The sequence below is a fragment of the Callithrix jacchus genome, chromosome X, assembly GCF_049354715.1.
Source record: "Callithrix jacchus isolate 240 chromosome X, calJac240_pri, whole genome shotgun sequence".
Taxonomy (NCBI): Eukaryota; Metazoa; Chordata; class Mammalia; order Primates; family Cebidae; genus Callithrix; species Callithrix jacchus.
Genome location: NC_133524.1, coordinates 9,680,881 through 9,698,876, shown reverse-complemented (window position 1 = coordinate 9,698,876; position 17,996 = coordinate 9,680,881). Strand labels below are relative to the sequence as shown.

The following is a 17,996-nucleotide window of genomic DNA, read 5'->3' as shown; positions in this document are numbered from 1 at the left end:
CTTCTTTTAATTTAACCTTTCTCTTTTCATGGTATACCCAGTTTCAATAGCAACTCAATCCAAAAAGTCTGTTAAAGTCCTTTTGACAATTTTCTAGATTTTTACCATATAAGCAAAAGTTATTTTTGGAAAGGAGGTAGAGGAGGCATCTCCAAGATCCCTAAGAATTCACTCCCAGCCCCATAGGCATGGGATCTTGTAAGACAAAACTTACCCAAGGGCTTGACACACTGAGGATGAAGAGTGCACTGAGTCTTCTCCGACTCCCAGTCCTCATGGAGTGGCTGCCGACATTAACTCAAAAATTCCTGCTCTTCAGATGGTGGAGACCAAGAGAGAGTACACCCACATGGTCACAAAATCATGCTCTTAAGGACTTAAAACAAGAGGAAACCTTCAGCAGTTTGTACTCCAGGGACCTACAGCAAAGTTGGTAACTGACCAGCCTGCAGGGCCAATGTGAGCAGCAGGCTTATAGGGGTACTTAGCCCACATTCTATCCCGTGGTGCCCCTCTTTATGACAGAGCGGCACAGAAAGACAAATTCACAGAACAAGGTACACCAGATTTGCTACAGCCTCAGACTAGCCTCACATACACTTTCTCACTAATAAACAGTGAGTTTTACCATTCACTCAACAGGCCTGCAGAGGCCAGAAGCATGATTGGTAAGAAATTCTTACCCTTTTGCCGGCATACCACATTTGTGGCTCCTTGTCCCTGAGCAGCCCTCATGACTCCGTTCACTGCACCACAGTCACAAAGTAAAATCATCTTTTTCCATTTCACGGAACCACCGGCAAAAGCCTCTCAATTTTGCAAGATGCTGCACAACGGGGTGCATGGGGGAACTGAATTCACGTTTTCCATCCCAGTCAAAGCAAAATACACATCACAAAACACACAAGTCACCTAGATCCACACCGAATATTGAGCTGCCCCTGTTGGTCCCTGTCATCACTGATCCATTCAAGGTGGGGACAGATGACCTCCAACTGAGAGTTCAAGGCGTGGTATCTGAGCAAGATGAAGAGGGGACCATCACCCCTCTTCAGGCCCGTTGAGCCTCAGGTAACAATTCCATCAGGGCTCAATGAATGTAAGCAGACAAATAAGGAGAGTTCTGAGTGAGGCCTGCTGGATTTCTTTCGGCTATTCTTCAGAAACCCCTCCACATGCACAAACACAGAACAGAAGCAGGATGGACAGAGGCCTTCCACACTGACTAAGCATTCCTCCCAGCAGTCCCCTATTCTCCATCCATGATGCAGTCAGTTCCTGTGACAGGGCTACATGTCCACCAGACAGGTTCTAGACTATCTTCCCACTGCAATTAGATCTGTGCACCAAGGGTCGACGGAGCCTCACCAGCAGAGACAGCACTAAATACGACCTTCAGCTAAACAAGAAACTGCCAGAGCTGACCTCCAGGTCCATCACACTGGTGAGGACTGATCAACCACGGGCAGGGGATCCCAGATAAGCCCCCAATTTTGTAACGGCCTGAGAGGTTTCTCCTGCCTGCTTCATAAAGAAAGACCATGGCACTGCAGTAGAGAAAGAGTTTAACAGCCACAAGGCCTTCCACGCTACCTGGGAGATAGAGTTCGTATTCAAATAAACTCATCCAAGATCGCAGGTTAGGGGTAAAGGCAGTTTGGAAGAAAGGGTGGGGGTAGCTAGGCTTGCTGCTGATTGGCTGGGGCCTAGATAAAATCATAGGGTGTTAAAGCTGTCCTCCCTGGGCTGAATGGCTTCTGGGTGGGGCCACACGAGGGGGTCCAGGTGGAGCCATGGGTGTCAGACATGGAAAAAACCTGAAAAGATATCTGAAAAGGCCAATCTTAGGTTCTACAACAGTGATGTTATCTGCAGGAATAACTGGGAATTTGCATATTTGACAATCTGGCAATGGTTTATATCTTTGCCTTAGCAGGGATCAGGCTCCTCTCTTGCCCCATCTTGATGGCCACCCATTAGCGTTACAGTTTGGGGCAAGTTTTGAGTTTGGAACAAGGCCTATTATCATTTAAACTATAGCCTAAAAGTCCTCCAAAGTTCACTTGGCCCAAAAGTCCAGGAATAATTAAGGGAAAGGTAATATGGGGGATGGGTTAGCTTAACTTACTGTTATAATTTTCTCACTGATATAATTTTTGCAAAGACAGTTTCAAAACTGCCTTGGGTTGAGGACCATAGAGCAGAGGTGTATCCTGGGAAAACATCCAGCTTCCCTCCAAGGCTGATGTTCACAGGCAGGTGCTTTCAAGATGAAAGACAGGGGAAGCATACCTTTCTACAGGTAGCTCTTTTCCCACCTCCTTTATGCACTATTTCCCGCTGTTAATACAAAAACAATGAGTTCTTCCTGTATGCCAAAGTCCCAGCTAATTATTTCCCACAAGGTTTCACATTTAGAGCCTGCAACAAGTCCACGGTTATCCTGATTTTACAAATGACGAAACTGAGGCACAATGCCTGCTATACTATGATACTTGCCTTCTTTCCCCTTTCCCCACCTTCCTCTTCTGGGGAGGAGGGGGTGGAAGGTGAAGTCACTAAGTCAGGTCTCACCATCCGGGAAGTTAGGCCAAGCACAGAGATACTCGTTCTTGGAAACACAACTCTAAAATATCCACAAAGCAGGAATCTATAGAGACAGGAAGGAGATTCGTGGTGGCCTGTGGCCGGGAGGTGAGAGCAGAAATGGGTGACTACTGAGCAGGAGCAATCTTATTGGGAACTGAAAATCTAAAGCTGGACCATGGTGATGTCTACGCAACCCAGTAAATCTACTAAAAATCATTGAATGCCACACCTCAAAGAGATGACTTTTATGGCGTGTCATTTATAGGTCAATAACAATATTTAAGAAAACTGACTTAATTTTAAGTCAGACTCAAGAGTTCTAAGTTAAATGACGTATCTCTAAAAGCTGACATCTTGGCAAGCCAAGGGTAAACATTCATGGCAAAGCCAAATGGAACAGAGTAACACAGAGCTTGCAAAAGGAATGACTGCCCAACCTGAATACACAATGTATCCAAGTCAACTCCAGGAGATACAGAAAGCCACACACCAGCAACTGCCCAACCCAGTGGTGTGGACCGAAGAATTTCCACTCCAATGAACATCTGGGCCACCAGAAACCCATACAGAAAAATATATTTGTTGTCCAAATATAGAACAGTGAATGGAAAAGCAAACAAAACAGGAAATTAGAGAAGGTTGAACATTTACTTTTAGATAGCCAACTACGAATCCAGCCCAAACTTCCCTTACAGCCAACGCCATGCAGAAAAGTGGGATTAATGATCCCGGGGCTTGGTCCTCTGTTGTGCCAGACACATATTATAAAGCAAGGAAAAATTCAAAAAGCATAACTTACCCTGTGTTTTTATTATGCTTAAAGATGAACTAGGAAATAATGAAAACATAGAAAATCTTGTTTCAACTAACTTTTCTAAAAACATGTCCAGGATATTCAAAAAATTACAAAACATAACTAGAAACTATCTACCTACTGGGCAGATACGAGCAGTACTGACTGAGATAAAAATGAAATGTTTCCATGAGCTAATCTTATTCTATATTTAGTTTGAGTACACTAATGTAATTAACTAAGGTTATATAATTTTGCTAACTTCAAATTTTCAATTATGAAGCTTCACATACAATTATCTGAACTAAAATTGATTTGATTTTTATTTTGGTAGAAGGATGAAAATGGCTAATTTTAATAACCCTATCTTCCTAATAAGAAGTTCCTCCCTTCATTGATATAAATTATGCAGATGGTGCTTTAACAATGCTCTAAACTTCGTTTTCATAGTCTCTTTCAAGGTTAGCGTACTCACAGCTTCCATGTCCCAGGGGCTTTTATCATTTGTCCTTCCCATTCTCCTACATACCTCTGTGCCTCAAACTCACAGAAACTATACTGAAACAGCTGCCCTTTGCAAGCACAGAAGTGTGCACTTAGGAAATAAAGTCAACTCTGGTGCAGGCTTCAGAGGTCAGCCCGCTTAGGGTCATTCTCTAAGATACACTTCTGAGATACTGTATAGGGTGATTTGGATGGCAAATAAGCAAATGAATAATTATGAGTGTTGTCACTCAACAACAAAGACAGAAAAGGATTCCAGTTCACAGCTGAAGCAATTCAGTGGTTTCTCACCTACCTGCTTCCAGTATGAAGTCAAGACCTGTCTAAGGCTGAAAGCACCTGAGTAAAAGCAAAATACATTGTGCCATCTCCTTACTCTTACAGGGGTTGGGCTGTGGGGGCAGATAAAGCATATTCCCAAATATACTCTGCATCTGCTTTACACTTCATTATAATTTCTTATAATTATAATTTGTAATTTCTAAATTTCTTACTGGGGCCTAAATGCATTGGTCTCTGGAGAGTGGAGACAGGTGCATAAATCTAGATAGTGAAAAATTCGACTTCTTGTTTCTCCTCTGTCTTGCAGTGAGTGCCTTCTGAGTATTAGTATAAAGAGGAGCAACAGGTTTTTAAAAAAGTAGACATAAATATTTCAGTTTATCAAAGGACAAATGGATGTCTACATAGATTCTGATAAGCATTAATCATGGTCGGATGAGGTATCCTGTCGGTACATGGAAATCTACAAGTACTGCTCCCTATAGGCTTTTTAATGCACTGCACGTGTGTATGAGCATCATTTCATATAACAAAGTTATGTTGCGAATTCAATATTCACAAAGGAGAAAACAGATTCAAACACCAAAAATTACACAAAAACACATCAAAAAGCTGACACATCAGTCCCCTCAAGTTAAACAAACTAAAAACTGGTCTGGAAACCTGGAACTACTTGAGGTTGGTGTTTCATCTCGGGAATACCAAACCTTCAGCCATTCTAAGCAAATGAGCTCAGCCAGAAGACCTTAAATTTGGAGATGATTCCTATTTCTCACCTCCACAGCCCACAATGTGGTCTGAGTTGTGAATACAATTTTTACGTTTATTCACTCTGTAACACCAGTAATGTAGCGGCAACTGAATGAATTTTCTCAGAAAAAAAAAAAAATCCCTAATGAGGCCAGTAGTGGTGGCTCATGCCTGTAATCCCAGCACTTTGAGAGGCCAAGGCTGATGGATGAGGAGGTCAGGAGTTCAAGACCAGCCTGGCCAACATGGCGAAACCCAGTCTCTACTAAAAATATAAAAATTAGCCAGATGTAGTGGCAGGTGCCTATAATCCCACCTACTTAGGAGGCTGAGGCGGGAGAATAGCTTGAACCCAAGAGGCAGCAGTTGCAGTGAGCTGAGATAGCACCACTATACTCCAGCCAGGGTGACAGAGTGAGACTCTGTCTCAAAAAAAAAAAAAAAAAAAAAAAAAAAAAACATTTAAAGCTCCCTAGGACTTTTATCACAACTCAGTTCTGGCACAATCTCACGTTGCTGTCTTAGAAATTCTAAACCATTTCTGCCGAAAAATGCCTAATTCTCCAGAGCCCCTAGGGCATCCATCAATGAAATTGGCTGATTTATAAACAGAATTAAGTGATTATGAAAATACTGCAGTCACAAAATGCTTAAAAAGCATAGCATTGTTCCAAGTTTTCCTCATGCAAAACGAGGTACTGTCATCTAGTTCTAAAACATGGGTATTTTTTCAGCTTTAAAAACAACACGCAAAATACACTAGGTCCAGTATGTGCATGGTTCCCCGTCTTCCTCTCTTCCCTAAGTCAAATCACTCATACCCGTACCTCTGGAGCAACGTCCAATCGTTATGCCGGTGGATCTCAAAGTTACTTAACGCACATACATGTCCGTGCAAGTGCACACATACCTTAGCAGCTGAAGCCAGAGGAAAGGGCAGTGCGACTGTGTCCCACCTGCAAGCAGGGCCTTCAGTATCATATCTTCTTCCAGCCTTTGGGGAACTACATCATAAACGTTGTTTTCATCGTATATCCTTTTCAGTGAAAAAGTTTTTAGCAGGTGCTCCTAATTCATGTAATTTATTTATTAAATATATAAAATACTCAAGTAACATTATGTATTTTTATGGACAAGAAATATATTTTTTACAAGTATTGGAGATTTTTTTTTGAGACGGAGTTTCGCTCTTGTTACCCAGGCTAGAGTGCAATGGCGTGATCTCGGCTCACCGCAACCTCCGCCTCCTGGGTTCAGGCAATTCTCCTGCCTCGGCCTCCTGAGTAGCTGGGATTACAGGCACGCACCACCATGCCCAGCTAATTTTTTGTATTTTTAGTAGAGACGGAGTTTCACCATGTTGACCAGGATGGTCTTGATCTCTTGACCTCGTGATCCACCCGCCTCGGCCTCCCAAAGTGCTGGGATTACAGGCTTGAGCCACTGCGCCCAGCCTGGAGATGTTTTTAACAGTCATTTTCATAATTTCTTCCTGCATCCCAATAAATCTTGCTGTGTACCTGCCAGAGGTCATGAAACTCACTGAGACCCTTTTGGGAATTAAAACCTGAAACCAGTCATTTCTGTCCTCTGTCCCTCTCCCAAATTTAGAGAACACTGGCTTAAAGGCATGAGTCCCATAAAATTGATCGGATCATTCTGTGACATGTAACATCCACAAGCATGTCTCCTTGTTCTCATCTAGTCTACAATAATTTCTGTCATGTACTGGACAAGGGAGATCATTCATTCTTAATTTCACAAACTTCTGAGCTCAGTGCATCTCAAAGGTTAGGCTTTTTGAAGTATCCTAAGACAGATCCCTAGAAATGGCTGAAACTGGCACAGAACCATCAGTGTGTCTTGAAAATGCAAGCTGAATCTGACATTTTCTTCATAATCAAATTCGGAATTAAACCAAGCTAGGTCTTCCAGACTGTCCTGCTGCTGTCAGAAGTTGGCAATTGCTGTTTTCAAGTTTATAATTTTGAATTCTTGAGTTTTTATCAACATGGAGCTGGCATTACAGTTGTGTGGGATTAAAATGCTTGATAAGATTCTGTTGAAAAACGGCTGAAGGCAAGGACACAAGTTTATTTGGTTTCCCAAATAATAGCAGGGACATCAATTCCCTATTCAGGGATATCAATTCCCTATGCTTTTGGGAAATACAATCTGAAACTGTGAAGCCACCCAGACTTTTATGGCAGCTGGGAATTACCTTTACCTATTGGCACTACCGATTTTCCCATGGCAGACTTTGGCGACAGTTCTCCACTCAACTTCATTTCTCATCTTCACATAGATGACAAGATAACAGGGACAATCGAAGGAGCACAGTGTCCAGGCTGAGAAAGAATTACCCATAGTGCACCAGAAATTGAAATCACGATTCAGTCCTGCTGAATTTTCCTCCAGTTCTTAAAATGACTTTATATGGTCTTGTCATATTAAAGTATTTGTTGGCCAGGAACCGTAGCTCACAACTGTGATGGCAGCACATTGGGAGGCCAAAGCAGGATGACTGCTTGAGTCCAGGTGCTTGAGATCAGCCTTGGCAACACAGCAAGACCCTGTCTCTAGAAAACATTTGAAAATTAAAAAAAAAAAAAAGCTGGGGATGGTGACTTGTGCCTATAGTCCCAGCTACTTGGGAGGCTGGGGCAGAAGGGTCACTTGAGCCCAGAAAGCCAAGGCTTCAGTGAGCTATGATCATCTCACTGCACTCCAGCCTGGGCAACAGAGCAAGATTCCATTTCTAAAAATAAATAAATAATGTGTTATTATTGATTTAAGAAATAAAAGGGTACCATGTACAATAAGCTTCTTTTTGTCCAAATTCCCACCAGGAAATTCAGACAAGTAGAAATGCTTGCAGCATTGAATTATACTGCACGTTCACACGGGCCCTAAAGCATCCTCTAATAACAACGGGCAGGTCCCTAACTGGAATGAGTCAAGCTTCCCAAAAGGCGACACATGCCCTTCTCTGATTGCTCTGACATGATGGTGCTGGGGATGCAGTTCTCAACAGACCTGAAGGAAGGTTTCGGCGTCTTGGAGAGCTGGCTGGGAAGAGCCTCACCTCCTCCCTACTTCCATATTCTAGCCTAGGCAGGTGTTGCAGAAAGGAAAGAGCCCTGGGCAGGCTATCTGGGGTCATAATCTCAGTTCCAGGCTCAAAGGAAGCAAGCAGAGAAAACTCATGTTCTCTTTAAAGCATTCCGACTACATCCACCACGATAGGAAAAATGACAGGAATTCAAGGCAGACACCCAGGTCAAGAACAAACACTGTGAGTTTTGCTGTGAGCATTGTTTGTGCTTCTTTCACAGGATCTCCTGGGACTGGAGAACTGCCGCACTCCCAGGAATCACTCAGAGGCACCCAGCAGCACAAAGCACCTTCCGACTAGCTGTGGGTCTCTAAACAAAAATGCGCAACTAACTTAACAATGTTTACCAAAGTACTGCTTATTTTAATCATGGGAAAACTGATCCTCTAGGCACAGGACATAAACAACTGTCACTGTATCCCAATGTTTAGTTAACATAAAACCATCATCCTTAACCAGTCTGAAAAAAACATGGCCTCCCAGACCTTGAAGCATGGTCTGTCTTCCAAACCAAATCTTCACACCTGGGAGGGAGGAGAAGGCTTGAGGCCACTCATCCAGCCCTTTGACTCTACACGCTAGGACATGCACAGGTTCTGTGACTTCACATAACCAGGCAGACCACCTCAGGCAGGACAAAAGTCGCCAAAATGCCAGGACAAAAATTATTCTAGGAAACATGCCACTTCATGAGATCACAGAAAGCAACATTACAACCCAAAGTAAAATACAGGTTAGCAGCTCCATAGAAGCACAGATGTAGGAATTCATTTTTTTATTTCTACAACAAACGAATGCAAAAACAACTTAATATTTTTAGGCTATTTTATATTCACATTGATAAACCATTGGGAAAACAGCAAAGATTCTTCATAAACATGTGTCCTGTTTTTGAAACTAAAGCCAAGACTATAACCATTTTACATATGAACAATCTTTCAGTAGGACTGTGCAAAAAGGTGAGGGTAGCATCCTCTAAAAGGACATCAGAGGCTGGGCGCCATGGCTCATGCCTGTAATCCCAGCACTTTCGGAGGCCAAGACGGGTGGATCACCTGAGGTCAGGAGTTCGAGACCAGCCTGATCAACAGGGTGCAACCCCATCTCTACTAAAAATACAAAATTAGCTGGACCTGGTGACGCATGTCTGTAATCCCAGTTACTCAGGAGGGTGAGGCAGGAGAATTGCTTGAACCCAGGAGTCAGAGGTTGCAATGAGCAGAGATCATGCCATGGCACTCCAGCCTGGGCAACAAGAATGAAGCTCGGTCTCACAAAAACAAAAAAACAACATCAGAAAATGTCCCACCTGAACCAATGAGGTAGCAAGAACTAACTGGCATAGAAAAAAGAGCAAATGGCCAGGCACGGCGGCTCATGCCTGTAACCCCAGCACTTTGGGAGGCCGAGGCAAATCACTTGAGGTCAGCAGTTAAGACCAGGCTGAACAAGAGACCAGCCTGGCCAATATGGTGAAAACCCATCTCTACTAAAAATACAAAAATTAGCTGGACATGGTGGTGGGCGCTTGTAATCCCAGCTGCTTGAACCAGGGAGGCAGAGATTGCAGTGAGCCAAAATCCAGCCATTGCACTCCAGCCTGGGCGACAGAGAGAGACTTCGACTAAAAAAGGAGAGGGAGAGGGAGAGGGAGAGGGAGGGAGTGGGGGGAGAGGGAGAGGGAGGGAGGCGGGGAGAGGGGGAGAGAGAAAGAGAGAGAGAGAAGGAAGAAAAATGAAAAAGAGCAAATACATAGGCCCCCTGGCTCACGCCTGTAATCCTAGCACTTTGGGAAACCGAGCAGGTGGAACACCTGTGGCCAGGAGTTTGAGACCAGCCTGACCAACATGGTGAAACCCCATCTCTACTAAAAATACAAAAAAATTAGTCAGGCATGGTGGCACACGCCTGTAGTCCCAGCTACTCCAGAGGATGAGGAGGAGAATTACTCGAACTCAGGAGGTGGAGGTTGCAGTGAGCCAAGATTGTGCCACTGTACTCCAGCCTGGGTGACAAAGTAAGACTCTATCTCAAATTTTTAAAAAAAGGAAAAGGAGCAAATAATTAAAAGAACATAACTGAATTGTTTGCAACACAAAGAGTAAGTGTCTGAGGAAATGGATACCCCTATTCTCCACGATGTGATTATTCCACATTTCAAGACTATATCAAAATATCTAATGTACTCTATAACTATATACACCTACGTATCTAGAAAAATTAAAAAAAAAAATTTTAAAGAAGCAAAGCTTTAGCAGCCTCAACAACACACCTGATTTTTTTTTCCACTGTGGTTTCTTATATTAAGAAGCAAAGCTGTTCTTTTCCTTGCTTGTGATAAAATCTACAGTGCAAAATGTGCTGTTCTAAGAAAAGCAGGCTGGCCAAAGCACACAGAGGCATGAAGTTCATGTGTCACCAGAGAGAGGAGGCAAAGAAGGTGCTGGAAGAGTGGATGGATTCACCTAGCGCATTCTACCATGTGTTACATTCAGATGGGATCCCCAAGACTTGCAGAGCATATGGGCGGGTGCCCCAGATTCAGGACAGCGGGGGTGACTGTGAACGAACTGTGGGAGACAGAGCCACAAACATCTCTGGGATGAGGAGATTGTTCTCTCTCCTGATTATGACGGTGGCCACACCAATCTATGTACTTGTCAAGACTCATAATGCTATACATCCAAAGAGCCAAATTTACAATACGGTAATTAAAAAAATAAAATTATATAGATATAGCCCTAAATGTAAGAGGGAAAAGATAAGGAAAAGAAAGCAAGCAAACTACTAGATACCATCGTGACTGATGGTGATACCTTTCCAGACCCAATTCTCAATTTCAGAAAACAGGAAAATATAAGCATGTTAGGCTCTGCCGGGTGCAGTGGCTCACGCCCCTAATCCCAACACTTCAACAGGAGGCTGAGAAGGGAGGATAACCTGAGGCCAGGAGTTTGAGCCCAGCCTGGCCAACATGGTGAAACCCCATCTCTACTAAAAATACAAAAATTAGCCGGGTGTGGTGGGGGCATGCCTGTAATCCCAGATACTCAGGAGGCTGAGGCAGGAGAATCTCTTGAACCTGGGAGGTGGAGGTTACAGTGCGCCGAGATCATGCTACTGCACTCCAGCCTGGAGACAGCCTACCCATCTCCTCTCTCCATGAGAAAATTAATGTTAGGGAAGTTCACTGATTCGCCTAAAGCGGGTAGTCACTGCAGGGCAAGCTGGCTGCAAAGCAGATTTCCCTCAAAGCTGTCCCCAGCACCCAAGTCTAGCAGGAGCCCAGATTCCCCATGACCAGGCAGCACTTGGGGCACCTCTGGGGCTCACTTGGACTTGGAGGCCAGGGTCCTGCAGCGGGGCTATGCTCTGGGAGCCCTTTTCCTACTAACACTCGGAAGAGGGCCTCCACAAGGAAGATGCAGGTCCACACCCAGCTGGTCCAACCTGTTTGCTCATTTGAACAGTTGCAGGAAGGGAAATTTCCCCAGACATTAGCAAACACCCCCTTCGAGGGTGCGGGACAAAACTGTCCCAGATGAGAACCATGAGTTGGCTGCAAAATTCCAGAGCTCAACGTTGAAAATACTGTTCCAATAACCAAGCATCATTTCTACCTTCATTTCTAAAGCTTCCCTGTCTCCTGAACCCGCCGCCTATCACGCCGCATCTCAATCTCTCTGATCCCATCCGCCAAGAACAAACCTCGGCAAGAAAAGGAAACAGTACCCGACTTCCTCTGAAAACTCAACATATTCTCTTTCATCTTAACTTTAAATTTGTTCCAATTCCATTTTTAACAGCTTCCAATTCACTTCTGCAACCTTCAGGCATGCAGTAGATTATCTGTAAACATTTGATGGGGATGGCCGCGCTGGAAGGAAGCCGGCTTGGGTGGCACATCCATCTGAAGTCAGGCTCTCGCTGGCCAGGCAGGCAGCAGCCCGAGTGGACTCCTTAACAGCTGCCTTTCTCCCCTGGAGATGTGAAACTCCTGTTCACAGCCTAGGCTCTGCTTGCTCTTTAGAAACCTGTGACTCCTTCAGCCCCTTCCCACATTCAGCCTTTCTTTGGGTTCCGGTAGGTTTCAAGTTTGCCAGTCTGGCCAGTGTGGTCCATTTGGTCGAGCCCCACAGAAAGTGAGGGCGGGAGTGGAGGGGCAAGACCAGTGGGAAAAACTCGAGCGCAGTCTCCTGCTCAAGAGGTCAGTTACCTCCCTCTCACTAAAAATAGTTATGGGGAAAAAGTTTATCTTTCCAACTAAAAAAAAAAGTGTTTATAATATGCCTTTAGTGTTGCTTCCTGGCTGAAACTGATTTGTCAATGCATGTGGTAGTGAAAGATTAACAACCTCTCGGATGTAGCGTACTAGGTCTTTTTGTTTTTCCTAAGGGAGAATAAAAAGCAAAGCAAGGCAACAGGAAAGCAGCGCAAGGATGGTCTTGCCTGGCTGGGCAGAGAAGCTGTGATGATCGGCTAGGCCTGGAGGCCCACAGGACAGTGCTGCAAGGCAGTTTTGTAGAAAACTGGGAAGGGGCCAGGCCCAGGTTCTAACGGAGGTGTTCTCTTACCCAGCAGGAGTGGATCAGAGAATCTGAATTCCTGACACTCACGACCTGCTGGAGATGGCCTCTGCTCATCACCTTAAAAGGTGAAAAAAAGCTTCTAACTAAGAATGATGCACAGAACCAGTGGTACTGATATAATTGATGGGAAAACTCCAGAATTTGAAACATTCACTTCTAAGTGTGTCTACAATAAAGTTATTATTTTTTGCAAACTGTTTCCTCTTTAAACTACTGGCAGGGAGAAGTTCTCTGAGTCCAGTAAAGGGGCAAAATACCTGCGGGTGGGGAAGCGAGGGTGTCTGCACTACGCCACACATCTCCATGTCAGTCCTACAGGTGTGTGTATTCCGAAGGGCTGGAATCGCCTTAAGAGCCGGTGATCCAGTGGTGAACAACTTTCGTTGTTTGTATGAGTTACGCAGTTTGGTGGCTTTCCACAAAAATCTGCAGCACACCTGAGACATGACAACCCTTTAAAATAAGCATGTCATACTCAACATTTTTCTAGATTTTATTTTCCTAATTGCATCTTTTCTAGGTAGGACTTGTAAACTTTTCGTAAAATGGTCAAGAGCCACTTTCCGACACCAAAGCCATGGCCCGGGACCTTAGCAGGGAGGTCGCCTTCCAGGTTAAACCAGGGATTCGGCGGCGTGTCAGGAGATGGAAAACATCCAGAAGGCAGGTCAAGCCACACATGACAATGCAAAGCAGAAACAGTTGCAAATACAATAGAGGGTGGGTTTCTGTTTCTTTTTAGGTTTTGCTCCAGAACATCACTGACTGACTCGAAAATAAACGATGGTCCCTACCTTTGTGGAACGTCCAACGCAGCTGGCTGGGGAAACACGAGGCCTTGCAGCGAGCGAGCCCTGGCCCCAGTATGACCGCGCACAGGCGATGCACGTGAAGTCCAGGCCCTTTACCCGCACTAGCGGGGCTCCAGCGACCCACAGTTGTCACAGATCCGGCCATCCCCGACTCCCGAAGGCACACTCCCCATACCGCACTCCGAGCACCGGTCCCATCCTTAGATAAAGTCCCCCGCAGCAAGGCTAGAGCTCCGGATCTGCGAGACCCACCCGACCCGACCCGCCAGAGCCCAGGAGCAGCAACAGGTCTGCGCTCTCCCCGGGCGGCGCTCTGCAGACCCTCGACGGGCCAGGGGTGCCCCCAGCCCGGTCGTGCGCTCGGGCCGGGGAGATGGGCAGAGGACAGGGACTCCCGACTTCCTTGACAGTTTCTGCGCTTCAGAAACTGAGCAGACGCGGAGCCCGCGCCTCCTCACCAGCCACTCGCCCCACTCCGCGCAGCTGCGCTTCCAACCGGGTGCCGGCGGGCCGGCCCGCGTAGCGGGGATGAATGGGGCTCCCCTCCCCAACAGGGGGAAATCCCGCTACCGCCCTCCACCTCGGGCCCCGGAGCCCACGGTGGCGCAGGTTAACCCAGCAAGCCTAAGGATCGGCAGACAAAGAGGCACCATAGGAGAAGCGGAGTGCTTCCCGAAACTTACCGGCCGCCTCCCCCTCCCCAAAACAAAGGAGCCCCCAGCCGACCTCCGTCTCCTACCCCCACTTTGGGGAACCGCCACCTCGGGGTATTGTTCAGTCTCCGGGGAGCGCGCCGCACACCAGTCCGAGCGCCGCGGGGACAGCTGGCGACCTGCGCCTCCAGGAGTTCCAGGGGCGGGAGGAGCGTCGGGCTCCCCGAGCCTCCGGCAGGACCCCCGAGGGTCAGCACGGAACCCGCCTCCCCGCAGAAGTTTGCGGACCCAGCGCCCGGCCCGCCGAGCCCCGCGCACTCACCTCACCGCGAGCAGCGCAACTTGTGGCGGCGCCGCGCGCCGGTCTGCGCTCCGAACCTCCCTCCAGCAGGCAGCCTCCGAGCCCCTGCCGTGTGGCGGCCGAAGAGGGCCCGGCGCCCTGGAGCAGCGGCGCGCCGCCCCTGGGCCGCCCCCGCCCCGCCGCCGCCGAGTCCCTGAGAGGGCGCGGGCGCTGGAAAGTTTCGGTGGCGAATGGCGGCCGGAGAGAGCTGCGGCGGCGGCAGCGGGGCGGGGGCGCTGGCGGCTCCTCGCTCCCAAGCGCGGAGTGGGGGCGCTGAGGCGGGCGCGGCGGCGGCGGCGGCGGCGGCGGCGGGAGAGGGCGGGACGGCGGGAGGGAGCGGGACGGCGAGAGGGACTGGCTCGGGCAGTGACCTCCGCGGGGAGCGGCTGCGAGCGCGCGGACTCCAGCTGGGAGGACAGCCTAGGGGGCCGCCCCCGCCGCCGGCCCCTCCCTCGCGGCCGTGGGAGGCGACCCCGCGTCCCACCCGGCCCCGCCCCTGCGCCCCGGGGGGGCCGCGTCCCGAGCCAGCCCCTCCCCCACGAGGATAGGGACTCCAGCCCCGCCCCTCCCCCACTGAACCTAGTGGGAGACCCGCGTCCCAACCCAGCCCTTGCCCCTGGGTCGGGGGACTAGCGTCCCTACCCAGCTCTCCCCGCTCCCCCACGCCTAGGGTGGGTGAGGGGAACCCGGGCCTCTCCCTAGTTGCCGGGGCCCGGTCCCTTCCCCGTGGCCCCCGTGGGACTGAGAGGAACCCAGGCTTACCCTCATTCCATCCCAAACCCAGCCTTTCCACGACTGCCTGGAGAGGACAGGAACCTCGGCCACCCCCTCGGTTTATAGCGGGCAGGGGAACCTCGGTCACTGCTAAAGTGTTACCCTCCCCCATCCCAAAAAGGAAGCAACCCGGCTTCCCTGACAGAACCCCAGCCACCTGCCCGAGGGTGTATCTACCTCAAAATCGGCGTTTTAAAAGACACCCCAGTTATCTTTCCCCACCTCAAGAAGTGGGGACTCCGGCGGAACCTCCACCTTTGCAAAACACCTCCCGGGAAGAGCCAGAAATGCTTAGGGACAAACTCAGACCCCGTCAGAGTGGCCGGAGCTCAGGGGTGGGGGCTGAGGAGGAGGTTAGGGGACCTGGGCCAGCGGGCTTCATCACCCCCACCCCCAACCTTAGGCTTCAGCCCTCGGGCCCTTGCTAAGTGTTTGACGTAACGGCTTACACTGCCTGGCCCTGGTGCACCCAAGTCCCCAGCGCTCCTTCCTCCCCTCCACCTTGATGTCGACTCCCCACGACTCGCGACCTTAATTCAGTTAAACAGATCTCCGCTCCCCCTACCCAGCACCTCTTGGGTCAGCCTTGTTGAATATTTTTCAAATAAGTTTGCCCCTTCCTTTACTACATAATAAGCTTCGTGCTAAGAGCCCGGTACACTCAGAAGTATAAACTATAAACTCACTTGCTCTTCCTCGAACACTAGACCATTTGTTGTTCTGGTTGTGGGGGGAGGGGGACCCGAGGTGAGGTTTTTTGTTTTTTGTTTTTATGTAGTCTGGCAGTGTTTCGCACTGTCACCCAGGCTGGAGTACAGTGACACGATCTCGGCTCAATGAAACCTCCACCTCCCTGATTCAAGCAATTCCCCTGCCTCAGCCTCCCGAGTAACTGGGATGACAGGCGCAAGCCACCACGCCCGGCTAATTTTTTTTGTATTTTTATTAGAGACGGGGTTTCACTATGTTGGCCAGACTGGTCTCGAACTCCGGACCTCAGGCAATCCGCCCGCCTCAGCCTCCCAAAGTGCTGGGATTACAGGCGTGAGCCACCGCGCCTGGCCTGAGGTGAGTTTTTTAAGGGGCCGGTCCTCCATCAAAAAGGCGGACCTCAAAATTATCCTGCAAAATACTGCTGTAAAACGTCAATGATGCAAAACGACTATTGCTACACCATCATCATTTAAGGACATCAATAAAAAAATACACACTTACACAGTCTCCATAATTGTGAATCAGCAGAATGGATTGTGTCTTATTATGTATCAGTTGCCATTCAAGGCCCCCCAGAAGGACTTGGTGGGGCCTTCCCTTGAGCCTGCCCTTCGTTGCTCCCGGACTCCCTGGGCTTGTGCAGACTGATGCTGAGGTATTACATGCAATCGAAAAACGAAGGGTGCAATAGAAAACCCGAGCTAGCTCATGATGCAACCGTGCCCTGGCTACACGTGCTTCCCTTCCCCCACCGCCTGCTGGTGGGAGCGCTGAGTTTTTTGCGCCTGTAGGGTCACATTGTGGTTGATTGATTCTCCTTTCGCCTTGCTCAGTCATTCAGATTTGGAAAGTAAATAACAAGTTGACATCATTACAGCTCTGGGCTTTACGCGGACGCAGCCCTCGGCTACCGCACACTCTGGAGTAGCTGCGCAGCCAACCGGCCTCCTAGCTTGCCAGACTTGCTTGTGGTTAGCAGTTAGAAATTCCAAGATAAACTTGGTTAAAAGGCCTCTTTGTATGTTTTGATTACTTGGCAGATGCCAATCATTTAAAGTATGGGAAAGTGGTGGAAATCCTCACTCTCAAACTGGAGTCCAGTGTGGCCAGGATTTACAGCTGATCTCCTATAATTGACAATGCAAAGGAGCTCAGAATTCATCTTGCCTGTCTGATAATATATCCAAATAATCCCACCGGTCTTATTACTGGTAAAGAGTCAATAGCTTTTATCATACACTCATTGGACCCCAAAGGAACCTAAGACAGGAGGAGAGACCGCCTACATTTATCATGAAATCACCAAAATTCCTCTTTTTGAAATGCTAGATAGGCAGTAGATAGGTGATAATTACATTGTGTTATTTAATTTGTTTCAACGATTTTTCAAATGTGCAGTCCTATAAAGTGGGAGAAAACAAGGAAAGTAGAGCCAGAAGAAGCTAGTGTATTCTGAGAAAGCTAAATGATAACAGGGCAAGGGAGCCACAATGATTTGTGCAGATACCCACAGCACTAGTGATGTGCATGTGTGTGTGCATGTGTGTGTGCATGCATGTGTGCATGCGTTCGTGTGTTGCAAACAATTATTTTCAGTTAATTGATGAGGGAGGGGAAAACAACCTGGTTGCAACAAATGCCACCAGCTTTCCCCATAAGCAGTACCCCAAATTTTAATTAAAAGGCAGAAGGAATCCACACAAATATACTCAACTAATCTTTGACAAAGGAGCAAAGGCAATTCATTCTTTTTAACAAATGGTCCTGGAACAACTCCCATATGCCAAAGTAAATAAATAAAGACTCTAGACATAGACTTTATATCTTTCACAAAAATTAACTTAAAATAGAACATTCCCCAAACGTAAAAGGCAAAACTATAAAAACTCTCAGAAGATAACATAGGAGAAAATCTAAATGACCTTGGGTTTGCAATGACTGTGTAGCTAGAACACCAAAAGCATGATCATAACAGAAAAAAAAATGACAAGTTGGGCATCACTAAAATTTTACAAGTCTGCAAATGACACTGTTAAGAGAATGAGAAGACAAGTCACAGAATGGGAGAAAATATTTGCAAA

General features: G+C 47.5%; 1 protein-coding gene and 1 long non-coding RNA gene across 3 annotated transcripts in view; both read right to left on the bottom strand.

Annotated features, from left to right (window-relative positions):
* Positions 1–13,927, bottom strand: part of LOC144580990 (uncharacterized) — a 151,169-nt gene extending 137,242 nt beyond the window's left edge. The window contains exon 1 of the long non-coding RNA XR_013531435.1: positions 13,417–13,927. This is a non-coding gene — a long non-coding RNA (uncharacterized LOC144580990). The remainder of the gene's footprint in view (positions 1–13,416) is intronic.
* The window catches only part of TBL1X (transducin beta like 1 X-linked), a 250,659-nt gene extending 236,111 nt beyond the window's left edge, over positions 1–14,548 (bottom strand). For both annotated transcript variants that reach the window (XM_054251217.2, XM_035288995.3), the window contains exon 1: positions 14,410–14,548. The gene's annotated coding sequence lies outside the window, so the exon portion shown is untranslated. The remainder of the gene's footprint in view (positions 1–14,409) is intronic.
* Positions 14,549–17,996: the final 3,448 nt, after the last annotated feature.